General features: G+C 48.3%; 1 pseudogene; it reads left to right on the top strand.

Annotated features, from left to right (window-relative positions):
- The first annotated feature begins 10613 nt into the window (after positions 1-10613).
- Positions 10614-10973, top strand: LOC118914394 (60S ribosomal protein L31-like; annotated as a pseudogene).
- The last annotated feature ends 1860 nt before the right edge of the window (positions 10974-12833 follow it).

Genomic DNA, 12833 nt, shown 5'->3' on the forward strand with positions numbered 1-12833 from the left:
TTTGGTGCCACTCCCTCCTGAACCCCATCCCACATTCTGCTTATTAACTGGGAGGAAGGCAGCCTTCATCTTTATAAAACTGTGACTTATTGCTCTACAAATTAAACTATTTCAGTTTCAGAAATGGCACCTAATATTCATCCGTACTTGTCCTGTAATTCATTTGGTCTCCAGTCACATTCTTAATGGTTGACTGTCTTGCTTTCTCAATGGCCTTCCCTTCTGAATGCCCTCTTCAGCTCTTGGTCACCACTAAAGGTCTGTCTTCCTTCGCCTGCCCACATTGCCCTCCTCTTCTCCTGGAGGCTGAATAGCCAGCTTTTATTTGCAGCTGGACCTGCACCTGGCCTTACACTCCACCATATGCTGGGCCAGGCAAAGGGAGTTTTGAGAAGAGCAAACAGTTACAAGAACTCAGCCTTTGTTTTCAATTTCAGAAACACTCAAGGTTGCACATGCAATTCTGTGACAATCTGAATGGCTGTGAAAATATTTTCTAAAGGGGGAGGAGAAACTTCCTTGTGGAATCACTCCCACCAACTGTAAATGTCTCCAGCCAAGAATCCGGAGCACAGGTCTGTTCTTGGAGTTTGAGTTCATTGAGTTTGGGGACCCTAAAGCTGAATTCTCTCCAATGGCTAAGCATTTGTCGTAAGCACAATACTCATGAAATCTTAGGAAGAGAGACAAGTCTTGGTCTGATCAATCCTCCCCACCCCTCTCACATTTCTTTTCCTAATTTCAAAGAAACAGGAAGTCATTGTAATTCATTTGGAAAATACAGGAAAGTATAACAAAGAATTAACTAAATCTTTCTTTTTCTCTTTGTCTCTCCCCACCAGTTTCACACTGTATAGAGTGTTTGCAATCTACTTTTTATTTAAAAAAATATTATGAAATATTTCCATGTTATTAAATAGTTGTAAAATGGGTACTATATAGACTTTACATGACTTATATTGTTGTTCAGAGTATATTGTTTCCTATTTTTCACTACAATAAGATGTTTGATGTGTTCCTGTCAAATACATATAAAGTTTGACAAACATCTTGTAAACCTCTGATAATTTCCTTGGGGTAAATTTCTCTTGCCGGAAAAGGTGGCTCAAGGAATATGAATATTTGTAAGATTTTGGATACATATTGCTAAGTTGCTTTCCAAGAAGTTCACATACAAAATTCCCACCACTGTCAACAGCACTCAATTTTGTGTAAAATAACTTAAAATACATATGTATAAATTTGTCAGGTATATTCCACCTCTTATTAGACAAATTTAATTTCTATCATGTTTTGAACTCACAGGTTAAGAAACAAAACAAACAAAGCCAAGCAAAATCAAAGGGGACATTAATGCCCAGCTGAACAAATCACAATGCAGAGATTATTTTAGGAACTGGGGAGACGTCCTGTCTGCCCTTTAAGGTTTGTGAGGATTTTAAAATGTAAGTAACTGAAGCACAAAAATGTCAAGAAATTTGTCCAAGAAAACATAGACAGTAAGCAGTGGATATGGGGTTCAAATTACATTATTTAACATCTGAGTCTAAACTCCTAACCCAAGGACAATGCACACTTAGTATCTCATCAGATCTAAAGTTTCCAGAATGTTCTACATGATGAATTTATTGTCCAGAAGCTGCCTTTTGTAGCTTGTAAGTTTTTAACCAGCAAATAAGAATAATTCGAGATTTTTTTTTGAGGGGAAATCTTATCTTGGAAGAAGGCAGCATCCTCAACAATTGAGAAACACTTTCACACATCTTTTTTCTAGAATATGCCAGAAACGGAAGTGAAATAACTTGCCAGAGGTCATCCAGATTGCAGGAGGAGAACTGGGATGAGAACCCAGGCTCTGGTGAGTCTCTGCATGCTCCTAGAGTGTTTTCTCTGGCTGCACATATCCTCTGTGGACAAGGAGGAAGGCCAGATTGACTAAGGCCCATAGTGCCTTAAAGTTTCATGGGTGTTAGTGTATGGCACCTGGGGATCTCCACTCCCAGGGGAAGCCTGAAGGGGGAGGTTGGTCACAGCAGCCCGAGAGACTTAACTCGCTGAGCTTAATGTGGGCACGCCAAGACCGTCTGCTCCCAGGTAAAGCCCTAAGGGTAGGCCAAGCTGCTTTCCAGCGAGAAGCCCACGCAGGAGTGAGCTTCCCCAGGGAGTAAGGGTAGAGGCTGGGGCCTTAGTGCCGGCCTTCTGGGGAGGGGATTCCTGCATTGAATGGAAGGCTGGACCAGATAACCTTTGGGGCCCTTCCAGCTCCCAACATGGCTGATTTGTATGTCTTGGGGGAAAGGAGTGAGCAGTCACGGGACGGGAATAGTTGGTTTCGAGTTCCGCCCCAGTCGCCAGCGTAGTCCTCCACTTGGGCAAATAATTTAACCTGTCAGTACAAGGCACAATGCCTGGAGCAAAGTAAAGCTTTGTAAATGTTTGCCGAATGAATGAATGAAAGAATGGGTGGATGGCTTTAAGTCTCCTAAGTCCCAAGGAATACTGGTGATAATTGGCATCTTACAGCACCCTTTGATTGGTGTGGTGTTCCAATGAGACAATATGAAGTACACTGAATTTAAGAGGAAATGTGATCCTCCAAACCCAAAGGGATTCTAATTCGTCCTTACCCTGCCGACGGGTAAATTGCTATTTACCAACATCGGTAAGCATTCTACGCCATGGCGAGTTTTGAGTCCATCCAAAACTGTTTCAGTAATTCCCCCGCCGCCGCTGGGGCAGCTCAGCGCCTCCCGGGCCGGGTGGGGCACGCCAGCCCGCGGCCCTCCCTCCTCTCCCGCCCCGGATAAATGCCGAGTCTAATGGATTGTTCATGCTGCTGTCCAGATTAGATAGCGAGCCCCTCCGTTATCGCGGCTGGAGCAAACCCGAGCGGCCACCACGCCGAGAGCTTTCTAAGGCAGCCCCGCGCGGGGCCCGGGGAAGCCAGAGGGCAAGAGGGAGCAGCGAGCCTGACGAATCCTAGACCGGGTGCTTTCCACCTAGCGCCTCTACTTAGAACTTGCCCTGAACCCTAAATCCTCCAACTTCTATAGCTTTTCGCGAAGCTGGCATCCGATGTGGTCGGTAGCTACTATCTGTCGAATGCTAGGGAGTAGTTCTTAGCGAGTACTTCATAGATTCCGCTGTCAACTTTCCAGAAGCTAGGCACACTTTGAGAACTCCCCACCCCACCCTTAACACCAGAAGATATTTTTGCATAAAACAGGGACTACTACATCCGACCAGTAGGGTAGTACCTTTCCTAATTGTTGCTCTTGAACACTGCCCAGACAGCATAGCTGAATTTCTGATCTTCTTGTGAATTCTCCATGGTCAGGGTTTTACCTGTCAATGATTCTGCTACTTAAAAAAAGTTTCTTTAAAAAAGTAAACCTTACGTTTTTTTCTTCTTATAAGCTATTTTCCCCCTCCAGTCATTTTCTGAAAACAAAAAGGATCTACTATCATCTATCAGCACTATTAGACAAAATAAAATATTCATGTATGCTCTAACAACAAATTCTACATAAAACAAATAAATGCTCAAAAGCATTTATCTACAAGCTGACACTAATTGTTCTATCATTATTATAATGGAATTACTGTGATATAACAAAAAGCAAATAAAATCAGCTGGTGAATAACAAAAATTATCTGTTTATGCCATATCAATTTCCTGTTAAATAACTTTGGAGTTCGTGGAAAGCCAGAATAAACGGTGTGGTAGGAAAAAAAAATCATCTGTCTCAGTATTAAACATTTCTACAACATAAGAAAAAAAAACGTGCATCACGTTTTTGACTGGATCAAACTTACTAGACATACACCCAGCCAATGGAAAATGATGATGTATAATGCACTATTTGTATAGAGGTGGAAAATTAAGAACTTCCTTAAGGGCAAACCGAACAGCTACTGTATGCTTTGATTCAGAAATTTAAAAAAATTCGCCAACAGGAAGACTTCTGATTCATCCCACAAGACTCATTTATCAAGTAATGTCTGCCTGCAAGCAGTACGCCAGAATTTTATAAAGACGCATTTATTATGAGGGTTAAGAGTCTTGGGTTGGGATGCGAAATGACCAAGCCAGATGTGGGGGAATTTTTAAAGGTGGAACGTGTGTCCGGTAGCGTTCTGCAGCCACAAAAATCACCCCCGTCTGCAGCCAACAAGCCAAGAACCAGGGCAAAATAGAAAGGCACACAGGTAGAAAAGAGCAGATTTATACAGATAAAGAACAAAGCAAGGGGGAGAGATTTTGATTAAGAAAATTAAACTCTGTAGCTGAATTAGAGAAGAATGACAATCGGAGAGGGAGGTGGGAGAGGAAAACAAGAATAGTTAGGACAATACTAAACGAATGAAGAAAACCCCGAAGAACTGCAGTCGGGTGAATGAGAAACAACCCTTGTTAGAAGCTCAAGGAACAGCAGCAGCCATTCCAACCCCACCGAAGCCGACCCCCGCGCACGCCGCACCCGCGCCTGGACGCTGGCTTTGGGGCGCGCAACTTGCGCGGGGATTGCAGCTGCCATCCCAATGTTTGGCGACTTGTGGTCCAGGAAAGAGTGTTTCTAAATCCAGGAGGAGGCATGCTGGAAAACTGTGGAGTTTGGGGCTCAGGCTTAGAAATGATTAAAAGACGGTGCCCTTCCTCAGAACCTCGGCGTGTCCAGGCCTGGGAATCCGTTTGCTCCCCCATAAGCCCCGAATCCAGCTGCTGCGCGAAATCTCTACCTCCAGCTCCCGCCTCGGCCGGGGACCGTGCCCCTTTGAACGGGGCTGAGGGAAACCCCTTGAACCCGGTGTTCGTGGCCACTAAGACCGGGAGCCGGGAGAGCAGCCCATGCCCCTCGATAAGCCTCCAAACCCGGCCCGAGAAAGCTTCGATTCATTCTTTTACCGGCCGGGGTCTGGAGTTCGCTGCGGCCCTGGACTCTGGGGCTGGGTGTCCCCTCGGCATGGGGATACTGAAGTGCGGAATAGCCTAACTGGGACTTGGGGTGTGTGTGTGTAAGAATAACCATTTCCATCAAACTCCTACTGTGACTCTTGTATTGGCCTGTTGAGGGATCTCACGTGGGCTCTCGCAACTGGAAAGACACTAGCGGGACAGGGCTTCGCCATGTGCCACACTGCCCAGACCGTGGGGACGGCGGCGTGGAGGTGGGCAGGTCCTGGGTCCCGCTGGCGCCCTGTGCCTGGAGAGGGGCACGCAGGCGGAAGCCTTGCCCGCCTTCTCCTGCCCGTCCCTGGCCCCTGGAGGACCCGGCAGCCCGCGGTCTCTGAGCTCCCCACAGGATGCTCCCCGAGAGGGCCGCCTGGGCAGCACCAGGTGCAGGCCTGAGGTCACACGACTGCCCGCACCTTGGGCTTCCTCGCCCGCTTGCCCTGAGCTCGCGACGCTCGGTCCCGCCGGGATTCTGGGGCCGGAGACGCGATCCTGCAGACCGGCCCGACGGGACCTGGCCTACGTGGCGCCATGATGGTTGAAACGGGTTCGAACCAATCCAGGCTGGGCCTCGCCAGGAATCGAAATGAGGAGAGGGAGCCCCGCGACCTCGTGGGCAGGCGCGGGAAGGTGGCAAACGACGCGGGGGCCTGGTGGTCTCTTTGCAGACACCGCTGGTTCCGGGCGCGGTGTCGCGCGGGTGGGCGGGGACCCTCCGGGCCCCCGGGTGCCGCAGGAGCCCTCCCACCACCGCGTCCCGCCCCGGCCCGGGCTGGGCTCCGAGGGCTCGGCCTTAGGCCGCGGGGGCTGGGGACCTCGAGCACCCCAGAGCGCCCGGGCCCCGCGCGGGCTGCCGTCCCGCCGGGCTCCCCTCCGCCAGGTCTCCGGGAGGGGTCGCCCGCAGCCGGTGGGAGCCCTCCCGCGGGAGACCCCCGGGTAACCTCGGGCCGAGAAGCTCCTCCCACTCTTTCCGGCGGGCGACGGGCGGGGGAAACCCGACCTCGTTGTGAAACGAACGCGTAAACCTCCCAGCGCCCTTACAAAAGGGATCACAATTGGTTACGAATCACTCATGCTGTCATCCGCTTCCTGATTTTTCTTATTCGGGGGTAATCCTCTGCCTCTGTGAGGAGTTCCCGAAGCTTTATGGAGCTCTGCCATTACTTGGAGTCTCCATCCCCGCTCCTCCGTCCCTTAAAAACAGACTACTTTTCGTTCCTTCTCCGAACTCCGCGGGGTTAGGATTGCTCGCCCCAGAGCCGGCCCAGCGAGGCCTTCCGGGGCACTTTCCAGGTCGCGGGACTTGGAGCAGGGCCACCCGCTCCGCGGGCCACGCGGCCCGCACCGCGCCCGCGCGCGCTCCCCGGCCTGGGGTCCGGTTCATCTCGCCGACAGCTCCGCGACAGCTCGCGTCCCTACCCGCCCTGTCCTTCCCGGCCCTCCGCTCCAGCCTGACGCCGCCTGGTTTATTGACCTTGGATCGGCTTTTAGCTTTATCAGGCCCGGCGGGGGCGTCCTGGCGCGCGGCCCCCTCCCCTTAAAAGGCGCGGCGGAGACCCTTTTAAGTTTTTCTAGAAACCTCTCCTATTCTAGAAAGCCCCAGTCTGGTGTCTGCTCCGACAGCCAACAGAAAAATAGCCCGAATTAGCGCGATCGTGCAGAGAGAACCGAGGCAGAGCCTCCAGGGCCACGGACACTTTTATGTGTAGCCCCTTTATCTAGATAATGAAGGTGAAAGTGCCTCCCGCCCCCCAATTATTCGGATAATTGTCTCCCATCTCCACTTGGTGCTGTATTTAGATAGTTGGAGATTGATCGCTTGTATTTCTTCGGTCTCTAAATTTCTAGGGTCCCAACCCTAAGCCCCCTCCTCTCTGCTGTCCCCAGCCTTGAAACATCTCTGGACTCACACAGGCAAACGGTCATTTTTCTTTCCATAAATCATTTGGCAAATATAACAAGGCATTAGAAAGTCATTTGAAATGGATATTTTGTTGAGTTTGAGAATTAGAACGGGGATAAAGAGCAACTTCATAACTTCCTGAAGACCAACCACACAAAACTAAGATTTCCCAACTTTCTGCTCATTGAACTTACTAATGCATAATCACTTTCAGAGACAAATTCTTTAAAGAGGACATGTCTGTGTGGCAAAAAATGAACTCTAATGAATTCTGTAAAAAAAAAAAACTTCATAAAGTGAAACTTTAACTGTCCTTTTATTCTAGGCCAATTTACCCAAATAAGACTAACAGAAACAAAACAGTTAGTACTAGCACCACTACTGCTACTAAAAAAAGCCAAACCAGTTTTGTGGTGATAAATCATGGGATTCCAGCAGCCTCTTACAGCACGTTTTTTTTTTTCCTCAAAATGGGCACTTCCCTGGTTTTGCCCAGCTGAAAACCTCACAATTTCCCTTAATTTTGGACAACATGCAGAAGACTGAAAATATCAGCACTGGGAGAAAATGAGGAGGCATATAGCACTAGAGTTGGGCAGGGGAAAGAAAGGCAACTAAAGCAGATGAATGTAAGTTTGGGGACAGCTTTTGATTCACCTGGCTGAGAGCCACCAGGGCTGCGGGAGAGGAAAATGGACCTGGAGGAACAATTATTCATTCTCTGCTTTGCAGAGCTAATATTTGTAGTACACAGACACCAAGAGACTGCACTAAGTCCTACTCAGTTCCAGAAGAGTGCTTGCTTAGTCCTCCTAAGGCTGCAGAGTTAAAACATGCCCTGGTCTGTTTTCAACCTTTGAGCAAGTGGAGGAAGTTGACACCCCGGTTGGCTTCAAACTCCCCCCGAGCCTCCACTGTTGAGCAGTGCTTCACTCTGAAGTCAGGGTCTCCTCATCTCCACCTGTGCCCTCTCACAGCTGCCCCTCTGTCTGTACCTTTATTTCTCCCTTTCTTTTAGACTCAGTCCTTTTCTCTGCTACAAATAAGATTCATCGTTCATTTGGCCAGACTCTGGATTTATAGGAAGGAGAGATCATTTTGAATTGTGGGCAAAAGCATATGTAACCAAGGTCTCCAAAGCACACAGCAGGCTCTGGGCAGAAAAACACAATGTCTACGGTACACCTGCAAGACCCACCTCCACCCCTCCTTCCCATCACGTGCCTGGATGCAGAATAAACCAGAAATCAAACTTTGCACCAAACCTGACCGACGCTCGGCCTGTGAACAGGCAAAGAAAAGTTCCAGACCCTGAAGGCCGCGAGAGGCCTGCTCACCAGCTCACCAATGAAGCCGACAGGAGACGCCAGCAAAACTTTATGCCCTGGAAATGTACCAGGAAGTCTGACGCAGATCAGGAGAGGCCCTAAGCTTTCCAAGGGGATCCTCAGATGGATCAGGAGCAGCAGGGCCCCCAGGGGGAAGCGTGTGATCTGGGTTTGTTGGGCAAGCAAGAGCGAGAGGGCCCAGGGGCACCTGGTTGAATCTGTTTGGTTGTTGTGTGGTCTTTGCTTATTTATTTTTTCTTGAGACACTGACTGTTCCCATCCAATTCGATTGTTGAAGTAGGAGGCTGAACAGGAAAACAGAGAAACGAAAATGCCAGCCAACGGTAAGAAAGAGAAACAGAGAAAATGAACCCGAGTGAGAAAGTGGGAGGGAAGCCTTGCCTCTGGGGCCTGTCCCGTGAGCAATCCCAGGAGGTCTTCTGGTCCCCAAAAGGGTGTGTGAGAGCCTCCCGCACCTCAGCCGCAGGCAACTGGCCCTCCTCCCCCGGCTGATAGCGGCGCTCCCACCGACCTTCCCTGCCTCCGGCCCTCTTGGCCTTGCTCCCCGGCTCCCTGGTACATCACCCTCTCTGCCCTGCCGGGGTCACCAGGGGCACCCGGAGGGGACTCACCCACGGTGGGAGCCCGGTCCCTGCAGCTTCTCGTGGTCGGGTGCGCGGCAGAGGCTCAGGGCCCTTCTCAGTCCTCAGCCCCAGGGTTCCAGGCTGTTCTCCGCGGGGCGGGAAGGAGGCGGCGTGAGCTGGTCTCCCAGCTCCCTCGGAGCTCCCAGCTTTCCCCTCGGAATTAGATAACAGGAAAAATAGATAAGAGAAGTGGTTCATTAATTCAGCAAGCCGTTTTTTTTTTTTTTGGGTATGTGTACAAGTGGAAAGATACCCTACTGGGAATGAAGCCCTGGTTGGACATTAAAAAAAAAAAAGAGTCAACGTTCACAAAGTTCCTGAGATGCTTTTGGAGGGTCACCCAGAAGGACCTGAGACCGCAGGGGACAGATGCAGGGAGTCACCGCTGGTGACGAGGAAGGTGGACTTCACAGCGAGGCTTCTCCCCTGCGTCCCGCCGTTCCAAGGACTGGGAGGGCTGCTCTGCTGTGCTGGCTTAGGCCACGAAGTCCTCCTCTGAGGGTAGAAATAATCATAACCACGGCACACTCCACACATGCCTATAGCATGGCAATAACAAGTAACAGATTTTCTTTTTTCTTTCGGTATCATTCATGCACAATTACATGAGCAATATTATGGTTACCTGACTCCCCCCATCATCAAGTCCCCCCCCCACCCCATTACAGTCGCTGTCCATCAGCGTAGTAAGATGCTGTAGAATCACTACTTGCCCTCCCCGTGCCCCCACTACATTATATCTGCTAATAGTAATGCCCTTTTTTCCCCTTACCCCTCCCTTCCCACCCATCCTCCCCAGTCCCTTTCCCTTTGGTAACTGTTAGTCCACTCTTGGGTTCTGTGAGTCTGCTGCTGTTTTGTTCCTTCAGTTCTCCTTTGTTCTTATACTCCACAGATGAGAGAAATCATTTGGTACTTGTCTTTCTCCGCCTGGCTTATTTCACTGAGCATAATACCCTCTAGCTCCATCCATGTTGTTGCCAATGGTAACAACTAACAGATTTTCAAAGCACTTGCTCATGCAGTGTTTTCTGGGCTCCTCACAACAGAAGGAGGCAGGCAGATTATCTAATAATCAGAGATAATTGAGACAATGCTCAGAACAGTGAGGAATGTCAGTCACACAAGGGGTGGAGCCCATATTGGATTCCAGATCAATCGATGCCTAATCCAGTGATAAATAAATCGATGGACTCTTAGAATCGGAAGAGACCTCAGAATTCCAATCTCCTGCCCAAAGCCAGAATCCCCTGTGAGGTGACTATCTAAACTCTATTTGGATGCTCCTGGTAATGGGAGCTCATGGCTCTACAATGCATGGATGGACAGCTCTACAGGCCCCCACCCTTCACCACCACTGAAATGACCCAGGATTTCAGGGCTGGGCCAGGTATAGAGAAAGAGACAGGGGCGACAGCCGAGGTGTGATTTGGAGAACAAAGTGAACCAGATCTCTCTGGACAGGCCTGCTGCAGAATCCTCTGCTCTGCTGCCTGGCATTATTTAGGGTACGTTTCACCTGCGGAGTCAGATCTCCTACAGGCAGTTCTTAATCATAAGAGTGAACAGAGTGCCATTATATTTTCACATATTTCCCACTTCCCGGTCTCCCAGAATCCTTACAACAATCTTGGCAAGGTACGGAGAGAACGCCCAAGTTGTTACTTGTTTCCGAAAGTAGACCAGGAACCAGGAACAGAAAAGGCAAGTGAATTGGCAGAGATCAAAGTGCACATGAGTGATGGAAAAAGAACAAGAGCTTTTCCCAATGTGGGCCTGGCAGGATGGCTCCCGCCAAGAAGGGGGGCGAGAGAAAGGATCATTTTGCCATCGGCAAGGTCGTGACCAGGGAAAACACCATCAACATTCACAGGCTCGTCCATGGAGTGGGTTTCAAGAAGCATTCCCCTCGTGCACGCAAAGAGATCCGGAAATTTGCCATGAAGGAGATGTGCACACCGACACCAGGCTCAACGAAGCTGCCTGGGCCAAAGGCTTAAGGAACATCCCGTACCACGTCCGTGTGCGGTTGTCCAGAAAATGTAATGAAGATGGATATTCCCCAAACAATACCTTTGTTTGTTACCTTTGTACATGCCACCACTTAAAAAAATCTACAGACAGATAATGTGGATGAGAACTAACCATTGATTGTCCAATAATGTCGTAAAACTGCAAACAAAAAGAAAAAAGAAAAGGAACTAGATAGATGAAGGCCTGGGAGAAAGGGGAAAATGAGTATTTTTCCCCTCCAAGAATTTTTAGTTATGAATATTTTTGTAAGTGATAAATAAGGTGTCCATTGTTGTTATCTGTCTTTACACTCTTCCCCTGCCAAATAACTTGTAGAAACTATGCCACAGGAAGATTTTCGTGTAAAACTCCCTGTGTTGTCAGATCATTAAAATTCCTAAAGAGTGAGCTGAACGGTGTAGGACACAGACGCAGAGGCGAGGCCACGCTTCTTTGTTGGGGGGTGGGTGGGTGGGCATCTCTTATTTTCACCAGAGGACTGGCTTGTTCTCATATATCTTCTCTCTAAAGGGTTTTAAAGACTTATTATGGTAAAATACATGTAACAGAAAAGTTACCATCTTAACCACTTTTAAGGGTACAGTTCAGTGGCTTTAAGTACATTCACATTATTGTGCAACCGACGCCCCCATCCATCTCCAGAACATCTTCATCTTCCCCTGATGAAATTCTGTCCCCATTATACCCTAACCCTGCATTCTCCCTCCTCTCAGCCCCTGGCAATCCCGATTCTACTTTCTGCCTCTGTGAGTCTGACTGCTCTAGGGACCTCCTGTAAGTGGAATCATACAGTATTTGTCCTTTTGTGACTGGTTTATGTCACCTAGCATGATCTCCTCAAGGTTCATCCCTGTTGTAGCATGTGTCAGAATTTACCTCCTTTTCAAGGCTAAGTAATATTCCATTGTACATATATGACACTTGTTTACCTTGTTCATCCATGGATGGACTTCTTGGCTATCATGGATAATGCTGCTAAGAACATGAGTGTGCAAATATTGGTTCTAGTTCCTGCTTTCAGATATTTTGGGTATATAGTTGATCCTTCAAAAACATGGGTTTGAACTGTATGGATCCGCTTGTATATATATATATTTTTTTCAATAAGTACAGTACAGTACTGTAAAGGTATTTTCTCTCATGAGTTGCTTAGTAACATTTTCTTTTCTCTAGCTTACGTTATTGTAAGAATACGTGTAACTGGCAAAATATGTGTTAATTGTCTTTCTGGCCAACAGTAGGCTATTAGTAATTAAGTTTTTGGGGAATCAAAGTTATATGTGGGTATTTGGCTGTGTGGGGGTGGGGACAGCACCTCAACCCTTGAGTTGTTCAAGGGTCAGCTGTACAATCAGCAGTGAAATTGCTGGGTCATAAGAAACAGTCTGTGTTTGATTTTTTGAGGAACTGCATACTGTTTTCTGCCCCTCATGGAGTTGTGACTTAAAATTTGGAGAGAAGATCTCCATCCATCAGTAGCAAAGAACTGGGAGCAGAAACATCCACTTATCCCAGATGGGGTTATACCCAGGGTGCAGATTGCCCTACCTGCTCAAAAGCTTTGTGGAAGAGAATGACTTTGCCATGGGGAGGGGACAGAACATGGGGTTCTCCTGGAGTTGCACTGAAGCAGAGAAGGCTCATTTCTTTTGTAGAGGTTTAGGGGGTAATTTCTAGCATCAAGGAGCTGCATCAAGAGCGCTGTGCTGACATTTCGTCTTTGATGTCTTTTGCCTTCTCCACATGGCCACGAGCATCGGGGGCGTGTTGCTGTCAGGGCCAGCAATGTCAAGCAAAGACACACAAGTCACAGATCACCCATTTTGTGTTCAGAAAGTTAAGAAATAAAAATGATCTGGGGGCTCCCCGGGCAAGGGAAACAAAAGCAAAAATGAACAAATGGGACTGTATCAAACTAAAAAGCTTCTGTATAGCAAAGGACACCATCACTAGAACAAAAAGACATCCTA

Source organism: Manis pentadactyla, chromosome 1, assembly GCF_030020395.1.
Source record: "Manis pentadactyla isolate mManPen7 chromosome 1, mManPen7.hap1, whole genome shotgun sequence".
Taxonomy (NCBI): domain Eukaryota; kingdom Metazoa; phylum Chordata; class Mammalia; order Pholidota; family Manidae; genus Manis; species Manis pentadactyla.